The 12,784-nt window shown below is 43.5% G+C and overlaps 1 protein-coding gene across 2 annotated transcripts in view; it reads right to left on the bottom strand.

The window, feature by feature from the left end:
- Positions 1-12,784, bottom strand: part of PCSK2 (proprotein convertase subtilisin/kexin type 2) — a 333,492-nt gene that overhangs the window by 269,313 nt on the left and 51,395 nt on the right. The window lies entirely within an intron of this gene.

Below are 12,784 nucleotides of genomic sequence, written 5' to 3'. Positions count from 1 at the left end.
TTCATCTGTATGTCCATGAAGATGGCATGGAGGGGTACAGTGACTGCCTCCCTAGGGGGAGAGTCATAGTTCAGAATGTTCAACAACTCTGCCCTAAGCTCATCTTCAGTCTCTAATGTAAAAGGGATAACAGCCGCCATCCTTTTGACAAAACTGATGAAGGAGAGACCCTCCAGAGAGAACTTCTTCCCTCCTGTGGAGGAGAAGGATCTGAGGGCTTCCATAAGACCTATCCTGCGAGAAGTAGTCTGGCTCCTCATCAAAGTCTCATGACTGGTCCATCTCAAACTCAAATAACTCCTCCTTGGAGAAATGAGTCCTCTCCTGCCTTGGTCTACTGGAGGATCAGCGGCATACTTACCTTGGTTGCCACCTGGGGCAGAGCACCCCCCCCCCCTCCTGTGAGCAAGGGGGTACACTGAGCAGTTTTGTGACTATCAGTTCCCTGGCCTGGAACAGGAAGTTGACATCAGAGGAGCAGGGGACTGGCAAAGCCAACAGATGCGTGACTGCTTAGCACACACTCTTGCAGCCTGCACCCCAGGCAGACCACCCTTGGTACGCTAGAGTGGAGGAATGTTCTGGCTGGTCAGGGCACCGGGATATAGATCCATCACCCAACTCCAGGGAAGCTTCTGAACCCGGCAACAGCAATGGTGTCGGCAGCTGCTCCATTGGCGAGACCTGGGCCTCTGAAGAAGGCTGGAACTGTGCTATGGCTGGCACAAGTACTCTTGATGCCAGTGCACGCCACTGCTGCAGAACACCTGCCAGCTCCTCCTAGACTATGGCCTAGAACAGGTCGTTGAGGGCAGCAACTGGTAAAAGTGCCGGTGTGGGGACAGTCTTAGAACCTATTGGTGACAAATCAGAAAAGCCCAGCTGGAAGGCATTCTTCAAGAGACGGGGAGCACTCCTCTCAATGCTGATGCATCTCCAGTATTGGTGATGCCAATGCCCCAGTGTGCCTGATACCATACTTCGAAGGGGACCAATGCTTGCTCTTCTCAAGCTTTCCTCAGTGCTGAGCATCAGAGACCAATGGTACTGATGAGGATAATGTTGAATCTTCATATAATCTCTGCATCGGGTCTGATGCAGACAGGTCCCAGGGCCCCTAACACAGTACCCAATGGCAATTCAAGGAGAGATCTCCTCGATGCTGGTGCCCCAAGTGTTGGAATGAGCCACCTCAGCCATTGGGGCCAATGCTTCTGATGCCAAGGTAGATGGATTGGACTTGGGGTGCTAAAAATGTTTTCAAGCTGGATCTCCCTGGCTCTTTGTGTCCTCTTTTGTATGTTCAAGCAGAGGACACAGGAATGAACGTCGTGGTCTGGCCCCAAGCATTGGAGACACCAGTTATGGGGATCAGTCCCAGAGAAAACCCAATGACTGGGTACAATGTTTAAAGCTACTGAAACCTTCTGGGACATTAAAGGAAAAAGAGCCAACACCAAATCAAGCTGCTCAATGTTGAGGGTGAAAAAGGCCACTCAACCCCAAAAAGGCTCAGTACAACCCAGCCACATCTCGGGTCGGGCGTAAGGGGTCCACAGAGTCAGAAAACTAAGAAAACTTAAAACAGGGCAAGAATGACTAGGGACATTAAGGGGAACAAAAAAAAAGAAGAAAATAATGAAGACAAAAAGACAAAAACTCCGCGGTGAAGGCACCAAGACAAACATGAAAGTAAACACACTGAGGAAACATCAAAATCGTGACCTCTTCTCCACTGAAAAATGAAAATGATTGGTCCCGTGCTTGCACCTTGGGTAGGAAGGCACCCATGCATGCTGCCAAAGGCCTCTTAAAGAGACAGAGTGGTGGACAGAGTCCGAACCAGGCTCTGTCAGATGTCTCTCAGTTGTGAGATGATATGACCTGCATGTCCTTGGAGAACCCATCTTAATGGTAGTCCACACTGATACTGTAACTTTCCACATTAAGGGGAGAGATGTGGTAGCCATGTTAGTCCACTTTTAAAGGTAATCAATAGAAATAGAACAAAATAAAATATGGAAAAGAAAATAAGATGATACTTTTTTATAGGACATAACTTAATACATTTTTTATTTGTTATGTCCTATAAAAAAGGTGTCATCTTATTTTCTTTTCCTTGTTTTATTTTGTTCTATTTCTATTGACTCCTTAAGGGGGTAATTCTATAAAGAGCTACCTAGTTATAGGCATCAAAAATGTGCATAAATGCCCTCTTACAGAATACTGGCTAGCAAAGAAGTATAAACTGTGTTTTGATGATGAATACTTTGCTACTGGGCATATGCATGGGTGGAGTTTGGGCAGAGCATGGGTAGAAACATAGAAACATTGCTGCCAGTGATGGATGGTGCTTCAATGGCAGATAAAGGCCAAAAGGCCCATCCAGTGTGCAAATATGTACATAAATTATAGCATTCTTTAATTTATGTGCGCTCTGGCTAACATCTATAGGGCTGATGTAAATGTGAGTGCCTTAAATGTAAGCATGTCTTCTGCCACTTATGGAAGTGAATAGGCTGGGCTGTTTCGGCATTCGCAAATGGCAGCCACTAGTGCGGCTTAGTAAACCGGGGAGTAAAACTTACCAATATGCTGACTCAATAAAAAGTACTGTCACCAGTAGATAATTTCACGTTCACCAGTACTTACATGAATACCAGACCTCTGCATTATTCCAAAGCATATAAGCCAGGAAGAAAGATGAAGAGGTAGAGAGTGAATCAGAAGCAAAGAAAGAAAAGAGAATGGTGTCATTTTCTTAGGCAGCAAAGATGTTGCAATTCTCGAGGGAAGAAAAAAAAAAACTAAGAAAGGACATACTGTAAAGGACAAAAAGAAAGGACATACTCTAAAGGGCCATTAACAAAGGGATAAAGCGGCTTGCTAAAAATCACAGATACTGCTATTGAGCAGTCAGTACATTATGCAAACAAACTAAGGTTTTGCTGCTTTCTTTCTCTTATGAGAAATCCTGATGGAAAAGATTAGGAGGCCCTTTTACTAAGCTGTGGTAAGCACTAATATGTGCTTACCTCAGGTTAAAATGCACTACTGCAGGGTAAGCTCAGGTGTCCCGCTGTAGTTTTGGAATCGGTGCACACTACCCATTCGCTAAAAAATATTTTTTAGCACTGGGGGCATGTTTGGGGCACAGGGTGGGTGTGGCTATGCTAGTTGGTTAACGTGTGGGCATTGCCCCATGCTAACTGATTAGCACGGGACTAGTGTGTGGTGCATGAGCACTTACCGCGTACAAAATAGGTGGCAGTAAAAGCTCACGTGATAATGACCACCCGCTGATGGGGAAATTAGTTCATGGCATTATTGGAAAAATAGAAAAATCTGCCTTTTACTGGCAGCGCTAAAAGTGGCCTTAGCAGGAAAGACCAGTGTTGGGGCTACCACAGGCCATTGTTTAGCACTGCTTGGTAAATGAGCCACTACATTTTTAAAAAATCATTTTTATTGAGTTTTCAAGAAAATTTAAACCAATATAACATACAACAACAACAAAACCAAATGCATTACATATAGATAAATGTGACAATTTAAGTATAAATATAAAAATCTAATCTCTAGGAGATGCTGATGTTTTGATGTAATGATCAAAAGGAGCCCAAGTAAGCAATTGATGACATTTAAAAGCTGTTTCTAATAGTACAAAGATGACTCCACCATTCACAAAAGTTCAAATGCAAATTATTTTTCCAATGAGCTCCTACATTTTTTATTTGAACTGCGTATTTTCAGCAGTTTCTGTTAATATAATATCAACTACTGGGCTACACTTTTAACTGTTCAAAGTGCAGAACGAAAGTTCCAGCATTGTTTTTCTCAGAAAGGACATTTTTTCTGGGCTTCATCACTGGCCACTCTTGACCCTCGACACATCACTCAAAGGGGAAAGGACTGAAGGAAGAAAACGAAGCAAAGATGGAGGAAAGCAATTAAAGGGGAATTATTTCATCCTTATATCTGCAAAATCCAAGAAGGAAAAATATTGTCTTATGAATATAGGTGGATGACTGCCAAATAACATTTCTTAAGCTTGACAAAGAATAGTGAACAGCAGGGACAGACACACTGCACTTATCATTCCATAAAAATTATTTCAATGCAATCAAAGCAAATATCAGTTCACTGGATGCCTCATTACTTCTATTGAGCAAACCTATTTTCTTCACTGAGACAGACAGCACCTTGGGACATGTTCCTATATTGCTTGCAGGAAACAGCCATCTCGCTGATAAAGTGCTGCACCTGATCTTACGGGATGACTCAGGAGAAAGAATGCAGGGCTGGAAAAATTAAGGTACCTGAGGAGAAACCTGCTGCTGCTGCTTTTTACTGTATGGCAGAAAATTGGAGAGTAATATTTGAAAGTACTTATCCAGATTGCTATACCGACTGTTTGGATAACTGTTGCTGGATGGGTCTATCCAGTGATCTTCAGTAACACTATCTGCGTAGTGACGCTGAAAATTGTTACTAGCCATCCCAGCACTATCCTGAAAAATGTCAGAGTGGAGTGCGAATGGAACATGGGCGATTCGAGAAATTAAATTATCCTGGTAAGAGTTATCGTCAGCAAAGTTAACTGGATAAGGTATCCAGATCATGAACTGCATATGCTACTATCTGGATAACACCGGCAGGTGCTGTTCTGTCCAGTTATTCAGCACTGCTCACTATCTGAATAGCAGTGCTAAATTTCCAAAGCTTATCAATGGCTGCAGCCGGCATTTCAAAGAAAAAAAGAAAAGAAAATGCTGACTCCAGTGGCTGTAAATTGACCTGTGAGTGAATGTATGAATATAGTCACAAAGAAATCACCTGGAATTCCTTCTGAACATGCATTTGACCAGTCACCATAGTTCAAGCTGGTTCAACCCTTTTTAAAAATGGACAATACCTTGGCCACTTAAGGTACAGTGGATGATTTTAATTACTAATGGTAGATTGCAATTTTTGGAGAAAGGCCCTCTAGCTACTCTCTCTTGTAGGCTGTAGATGGCTCTTGGGATTGCCACAAGTGTAGCAGGCCCTAAATGGGATGAGGTTGCCAGGGCCACAGTGCAATGAAGAGTTAGATGGCTTGACCAGGGCCACAATTTATTTATTTATTTAGATTTTGCTCACACCTTTTTCAGTAGTAGCTCAAGGTGAGTTACATTCAGGTACACTGGATATTTCTCTGTCCCAGGAGGGCTCACAATCTAAGTATGTACCTGAGGCAATGGAGGGTTAAGTGACTTGCCCAAGATCACAAGGAGCAGCAGTGGGCTTTGAACCGGCCACTTCTGGAGTGCAAGACTGGTGCTCTAACCACTAGACCACTCCTCCACTCCAATGTGCTACAATGTTCTACTATAGGATTTGAACCTGACTTTCTAGTTCCCAGACTGCTACTCTAACCATTAGGCTACTCCTCTGCCTCATTCAGCTACTTTGGGAGTCCTTTTAATAAAGTGCACTAGAAGCTTAGCTTAACATGTTATAATACAGAATTTTACTGTGCACTAAACCCAAATTTAACGCAGCATGCATAGCTGAAAAGGGGGCACAGCCATGGGAGGAGTATATGTCAAGGGCTTTTCTTGTATTTATATATGTTGTTATAGAATTTGGGGAACATGCCTATATTTAGGCACAAGTATTTACACCAGGTTTTCAGTGGTGTAAATCAGGGGCGTAGCCAGATTTTGGCCGGAGGGGGGTCCAGAGCCCAAGGTGAGGGGGCACACTTTAGCCCCCGCCGCCACCGCCACCACCAACTTTGCCCCCCTGCCGATAACCCTCTCGACCCCGCCTCCTGCCGCCAACCCGCTGTCGCCTACCTTTGCTGCTGGGGGAACCCAACCCCTGCCAGCTGAGGTCCTCTTCTTCCCGCAAAAGGTTTCCTTCTGTTTCTGACGTCCTGTATGTACAACTTGAGTAGCTGCTTGAGAAATCAACTCTTCGGACGATGTCTCCTGCTGCATCTCTGCCGACATCAAACTGCTTCCGGGTCGCGGGGGAGCTGTGTGCAAAGGCGGACTCAACGAAGCCGCCTCTATGCTGCGATCTGGCTGAGTTTCATCGGTTCTAACCAACGTGGGCATTTGTGTTTCCAGTTTCTGAATGCCGAATTTCTCCAACATCGGCTGTCGAAGAGTGGGACTTTCAGGGTTGGAGGGGGACTGTACCCTTGGTTTCCCTTTCCTCTTCCCCATAATAATTCTGGGGTGTGAGTACTGCTTCCTCAATAGCGATAGTGTTTGTTGAGAATCAGGAGTTCAGATACACACGACCTCTGTAGTCGCTATCTTGTCCCTGCTCTCACCACATTATTTAAAATATGCCCGAGATGGCTGCGTTTCGCCTTCCTAAAGGGCTGCATCATGGGTTAGCTTATAACAACCCAGTGGTGTAGTAAAACCAATTCCACTTACTGGACTAAAACAACTCCTCTCCTGGGATGTTATATGCTAGTCCCTGATGCAGCCCTTTAGGAGGGTGAAACGCGGCCGTGTCGGGCCTATTTTAATGTGGTGAATAAATTATTTTTCTCAACATTGCCATTGGCGATTCGCATCTTTTTTTCTATTCCAACTTTTCAGACGCCATATATAGAATCTCCTCCTAAGTGCTTAATGCACTTTCATAAAAGAGCACCTTAGTTCTTTAATTGGAGCTCCTGGCTGTCCCCACTCTCACCACACAGTGTTTTCAGACGCATATCTGCTATATCCATTTGAAATATTCAGTGCTAACATATCCAGTTTGAGTTAGGAGCCCTTTTTCTAAACTGTGATACAACTTGCAGTTCACTGCAGCTTAGCATGGGATTTTACCATGCAGTAGCTGCAAATTTAACATGGCACCCAATAGGGGCATTCCCACTATTGTTTTAATTGCAGGTTGTGTGTTAACATTCAAATTAATAAGTGGTACTGGCTCCCAGGTAACATGGAGTCACTGAGTGCCACCTATATAACTCTGCGTTAGACAGTGAGGGGTCCTTTTACTAAGGTGCACTGAAAAAAATGGCTTGTGCTAGTGTAGACATGTATATTGGACATCTGCAAATCCATTTTTCAGTATGCCTGTAAAAAAGGCCCTTTTTTGGCCGAAAATGGATGTGCGGCAAAATAAAAATTGGTGTGCATCCATTTTAGGTCTGAGAACTTACTGCCACCCAATGACTTAGCAGTAAGGTCTCACGCGTTAACCAGATGGTACTTGTCAGCGCATGAACACTGCTGATTACTGCCCGGTTAGCTCAGTGCATTGGAAAAAAAATGTTTCCAGCGTATGTATTGAACGTGAGTAAAAAATGAAATTACCACCCGGGCCAGGTGGTAGCCAGGTGGTAGTCCCAAATTGGCACACGTTGGAAGTGCATAAGCGTCTATGTGGCTTAGTAAAAGGGCCCCTTAGTGAGCTAGTGTAACTGTAACGCATTAACAATCAAAAGCCTTCCATACCCACTCTCTGCCCATGCCCTACCTCTTGACACAAAGGACCGCATTCAGTAACTGGCACTGAAAAATAGGCACCAGGAAAAATCTGTGCTCAAGGCCATTTTATAAAGAGTGCTTCTAGCTGAACATTTTTTATAAAATAGCGCCTAGTATGGATTCCCACTCCCATCTTTGGGTGTGAAGACTTACACCAACTGAAACCTGGTGTAAATTCTGGCATGCAAGTTGGGCGCACATCCCCCAGATTCTGTAACACTATCAGGGGCATAATCGAAAGAGAAGGACGCCCATCTTCCGACACAAATCGGGAGATGGGTGTCCTTCTCTCAAGGTCGCCCAAATCGTCATAATTGAAAGCCGATTTTGGGTGTCCTCAATTACTTTCCATCGTGGGGACGACCAAATTCACAGAGGTGTGTCGGCAGTGTACCGAAGGCGGGATGGGGGCGTGGTTAAGAGATGGGCGTCCTCGGCTGATAATGGAAAAAAGAAGGGCGTCCCTGACAAGCACTTGGCCGACTTTACTTGGTCCAATTTTTTTCACGACCAAGCCTTGAAAAGGTGCCCAAACTGACCACATGACCACCGGAGGGTATTGGGGATCACCTCCCCTTACTCCCCCAGTGGTCACCAACCCCCTCCCACCCTAAAAAAATTTTAAAACATTTTTCGCCAGCCTCTATGCCAGCCTCAAATGTCATACCCAGCTTCATCACAGCAGTATGCAGGTCCCTGGAGCAATTTTTAGTGGGTACTGCAGTGCACGTCAGACAGGCGGACCCAGGCCCATCCCCCACTACCTGTTACACTTGTGCTGGTAAATGGGAGCCTTCCAAAACCCACCCAAAACTCACTGTACCCACATCTAGGTGCCCCCTTTACCCTTTAAGGGCTCTGGTAGTGTTGTACAGTTGTGGGTAGTGTGTTTCAGGGGCTCAGCACCCAAGGTAAGGGAGCTATGCACCATGGGAGCAATTTATGAAGACCACTGCAGTGCACTCTAGGGCATCTGAGGGGGATCAGTGCACTGGTCCTGGCATGTGAGGGGGACCAGTGCACTGCGAATGCTGGCTCCTCCCATGACCAAAGGGCTTGGATTTGGTCATTTTTGAGATGGGCGTCCTCGGTTTCCATTATGGCTGAAAACCGGGGGCGACCATCTCTAAGGTCGACCATCTCAACATTTAGGTCGGCCATCTCTTAGGACGACCTAAATGTTGAGATTTGGGCGTCCCTGACCATATTATCGAAATGAAAGATGGATGCCCATCTTGTTTCGATAATACGGGATGTCCCGCCCTTTGTGGGGACATCCTCAGAGATGGACGCCCTTAGAGATGGGCGTCCCCGTTCAAAAATGCCCCTCCACGTGTAACTGTTTGGAATGGCCCTCACACAAATATGATCATGCCACCCCATATCTTAAAAAAGCTCATTGGCTTCCTGTCACCCATTGCATCACTTATAAAATCCTACTACTTGTTTTCAAAACTTTACATGCTGGACAGCTCCTTTATCTCTTCCGCCACCTCATTACTTACTTCCCTGTAAGAACACTCAAATCTGCACAACACAATTAGTAGTACCCAGTCACTGAGAAATAACCCATGAGCACACTAGACACGTTATTTTTTTGTATGCAAGGACCCCAGCTTTGGAACTGTCTCCCTATTTCTGTTTGTCTACAGACTTCACTTGACAAATTTGAAACAGATCTCAAGATCCACCTTTTCAAAGACGCATACCATTAAGGTTTATGTGCATTTCCAGTGGTTTCCTGTTAAGATCTCAAAGATACTTGTAACATCCCCTAATGTTTTTCGCCCCTCCTATCCTATTATTGTAGTTCTAGCCCCCTATCCTGAAAGTCATGTCTAAACCCCATTTCTCTACTTTCTTGTCTCCTTTACTATTTTAGATTGTAAGCTGCCCAGATGGCCTTCCATGGGGCAGGATAGTAAATGAATAATAAACTCGAATAATATACTTGAAACTTGACCCACCCATGCCCCACCCATGGCCATGCCCCCTTTTGGGTTGCATACAAGAAGATTTAGGTGCAGATCTTTATAGAATTGTGCATAGGTATTGCACGCACAACTCCAAATTAATGCCAATTGTTAGCAGTCAATTCAGAATTATTGAGTGCTAATGCTCACTAATTAATTTAGTTGTGCACTCAACTCAGGGGATCATTCCCAAATTTGTGCGACCTTTATAGAATCCAGGGGGAAAATACACTTAATACTACTGCATAGCCTCTTAACGTGGCTCTGTACTAGCAATTAATGTAGGGATACATCAGGCATTAAATGCTAAAGGGCCAGTTGAGTGCCATTATTTATCACTTAACTGGCCAAGATAATGCATAAATAAGACTGTATAACAGTCAGTCCTATCTTTATACAGTTACAGTTTCCAATTTATAAACCACTAATACCAAATTGGTTCAAAGTTGGTGTTAGCCAGCTCAATAAACCCAAAAATTCAATGCTGGTGCCCAGACATGACCTGGTACTGAATTTCTGGGTTTAAAGCCAGCGGCAGTCAGCAAAACACGAGTGCTGCCTGCTGACTATCAGGCCCATAATTGATGGAATACATGCATAAATCACAACTCCATCTGTGCTCAGTCCAAAACCCACCTCAGAATACTCCTACACCCAAGTCAGATAAAAGTATGAGCATTTTTATCACTATACTTTTGCATGGGGTAACTTTATAAGCACTATTTTATGCATGAAAAGTGCCTTATAAAACTATCCCCTATGCTTTTACACATGGCCCCCAATATTCAAAACTATTTAACCAGCCATACAAGGTTATCTCTGCTGAATATTTTTGTTCAGTGCCAAAAAGTTAACCAACTATATCACAAGACAACCGGCAATATTCAGCACTGACCAGCTAAGTTAAGCGGGCAAATTGGACCACATAAATAGCAGTCCTATCTTTGCCCGCTATTAAATTAGAGGGCCAGTGCTGAATATTCACTTAGCCAGCCAAGAAAACTCTGGCCATTCAATGCCGGTCACCAGAAACGGCCCAGCATTGAATATCAGGGGGTCAGCGTTGACCGCAGCACTTATGCAGGCTGTCTCCCACCAGCTGAATATGAGCCCCATGGACTTTAAAAAATATAAGAGCAATTCAATAAATTGATAACTAAAGATAGGCACTGATTGAGTGCATAAGTTCTAGAATAATAACACTTAAGCAGGTGTTTAGGACCACAAATTAGCATTTATCTGCACATGTGGTGGGTGGTATTCTGTAACATATGCGCCAAAATCGCTTAGGATGTAGGTTCAAGGGGACGCACACATGGGCAGACTAGTCTATGAGGTACACGTGTAACTTTTAAAATAAAATAAGATACGCACACTTCAGGGCACAGTTAGGTGACAACAGTTATGACTGCCATTGATTTGGCTAAGTGTTGGTGTCCAACTTTAGACACACCAATGCCAACTTATGCTTGTATTCTATAAGAGAATCTTGGTATCCAGACATTGTTGTAGAAATGGCACTAAGCACACGGCACTTGGGCCTAAATCTTGGCACGAATTTTTAGAATCACCACATGGGAGCCAACTTTTCAAAATTATTGAGGATGCAAAGCCCAGTGGAAATAACCCCTCCCTGGACATATACAAGCAGTTTTCTCAATATTGTGGGTGCTCAAGAACCCACAGCACCCATGGAGCTGGCTCCTATGCCTATGTGTGTACACCACAACTCCATCACAGTTCTGCCCTAACTACGTCCCCAGAAATGCCTACATATTGCACATTTAACATGCATAATCTTGTTGGTGTGCACGTTTACATGCATGTATATCCCTCAACAATTCTGAAGTCCGCACCTTCAAAAAGATATAAACTTTTTAGTGTTACTACCTAGCAATTTTTGCAGGTTGAGCATGTTTGAGCTAAAACACAGTAAAATAACGTCATTTTAACAATACAACTAACAACTGTGAATGCTTAAAGGAGTCCTTTAACTAAGCCGCACTAAAAAGTGGCCGGCGCTGCTGTCAATGTGTGGGTTTCCCATGTGCTGTGGACACTTTTTGCATGGCAATAAAATTGCTGTTTGTTTGTTTGTTTGTTTGTTTGTTTGTTTGTTTTTTTTAATGACCACACACATAGCCATTACCGCTTGGAGCCTTTACTGACACCTATTTAGGAGGTGGTAAAGGTTCCCACGCTACTCATGTGCTAATCAGGTAGCACATGGTAATGTGCCCCTGCTCCATGCTACCTGATCTGGTTTTGCAATTGACAATATTTTTACAAGCGAGGAGACCAAAGAAGTTTTTGATTTAACAACATAATTTCATCGAGGTATGATATTACACTGCAACATTTGAGATTGGCCAAGACCCCTGAGGCAGGTCTTAGGGCCGAAACATGGCCGTGTCGGGTTGGTTTTAAATACTCAATAAAGAGTTTTTTGGTATCCTCCTTGGTTTCTCCTCACTTTTTTTGTTTCATAGTCATGCCTACTCTCCGCCCCCAGACATGCATTCCATGGCAAAAAAATAAACAAAATATTTTAAAATTATATCTGTCTTATTATATTTATTATGTCATCATTTCATCATATTTTAGAACTCCTTTTATTTATTTATTGCAGCTGAGCTATGTTTTCTTATCTATTTTGCTCAGAATTTGTGACTCCTGAAGCAGATATTGATTGCCAAAACACAGTTCTGTGTCTAGTCCACTATTGCCTAATTGTGCCTCATTATACACCTCCTAGTGTTGTGTTGTTTTTAAAGTGCTCCCTTGGGACCCTACATTTGTGATTTTCTTAAATACAATTTCATTTTTATCTCTTGACCTTCTGGTGCTCTCCTTTTCTTGCAGTTGGAAGATCTGTGTACCTCCTCTACTTTTACATTGCTTTTGTGTGTTGCAAATGACAGACCATCCCCTTTCTCTCAATGTATTATATACTATGAGAGAGAGAGAGAGAGAGAGAGAGAGAGAGAGAGAGAGAGATAAGTCATATCCTACATTATCCATATATCCATATTTAATCTAAGTGGGCCACAGTCAAACATCGATAAATTAAAACTATAAACACACACACAATAATTAAAACAGTTACATACATTCATAAAACAAAATCAACTACTACAAATAAAGTAATATGCAACATATTAAACCCCCACCACCACCACCATCAAACTAGGGACCACAAACATCATCATCTTAGAAAAGTCTGGCAAAATAAATAAGCCTTCAGCTGCTTCCTAAGAGATCCTTTTGCTAAGCTGTGGTAAAAAGTGGCCTGGAGCGTGCTGGGCCATT

This window comes from Microcaecilia unicolor, chromosome 3 (assembly GCF_901765095.1).
Source record: "Microcaecilia unicolor chromosome 3, aMicUni1.1, whole genome shotgun sequence".
In the NCBI taxonomy this organism is placed as follows: Eukaryota; Metazoa; Chordata; class Amphibia; order Gymnophiona; family Siphonopidae; genus Microcaecilia; species Microcaecilia unicolor.
Note: the sequence above shows the minus strand (reverse complement) of the source record. Positions and strands in the feature narration are given on the sequence as shown.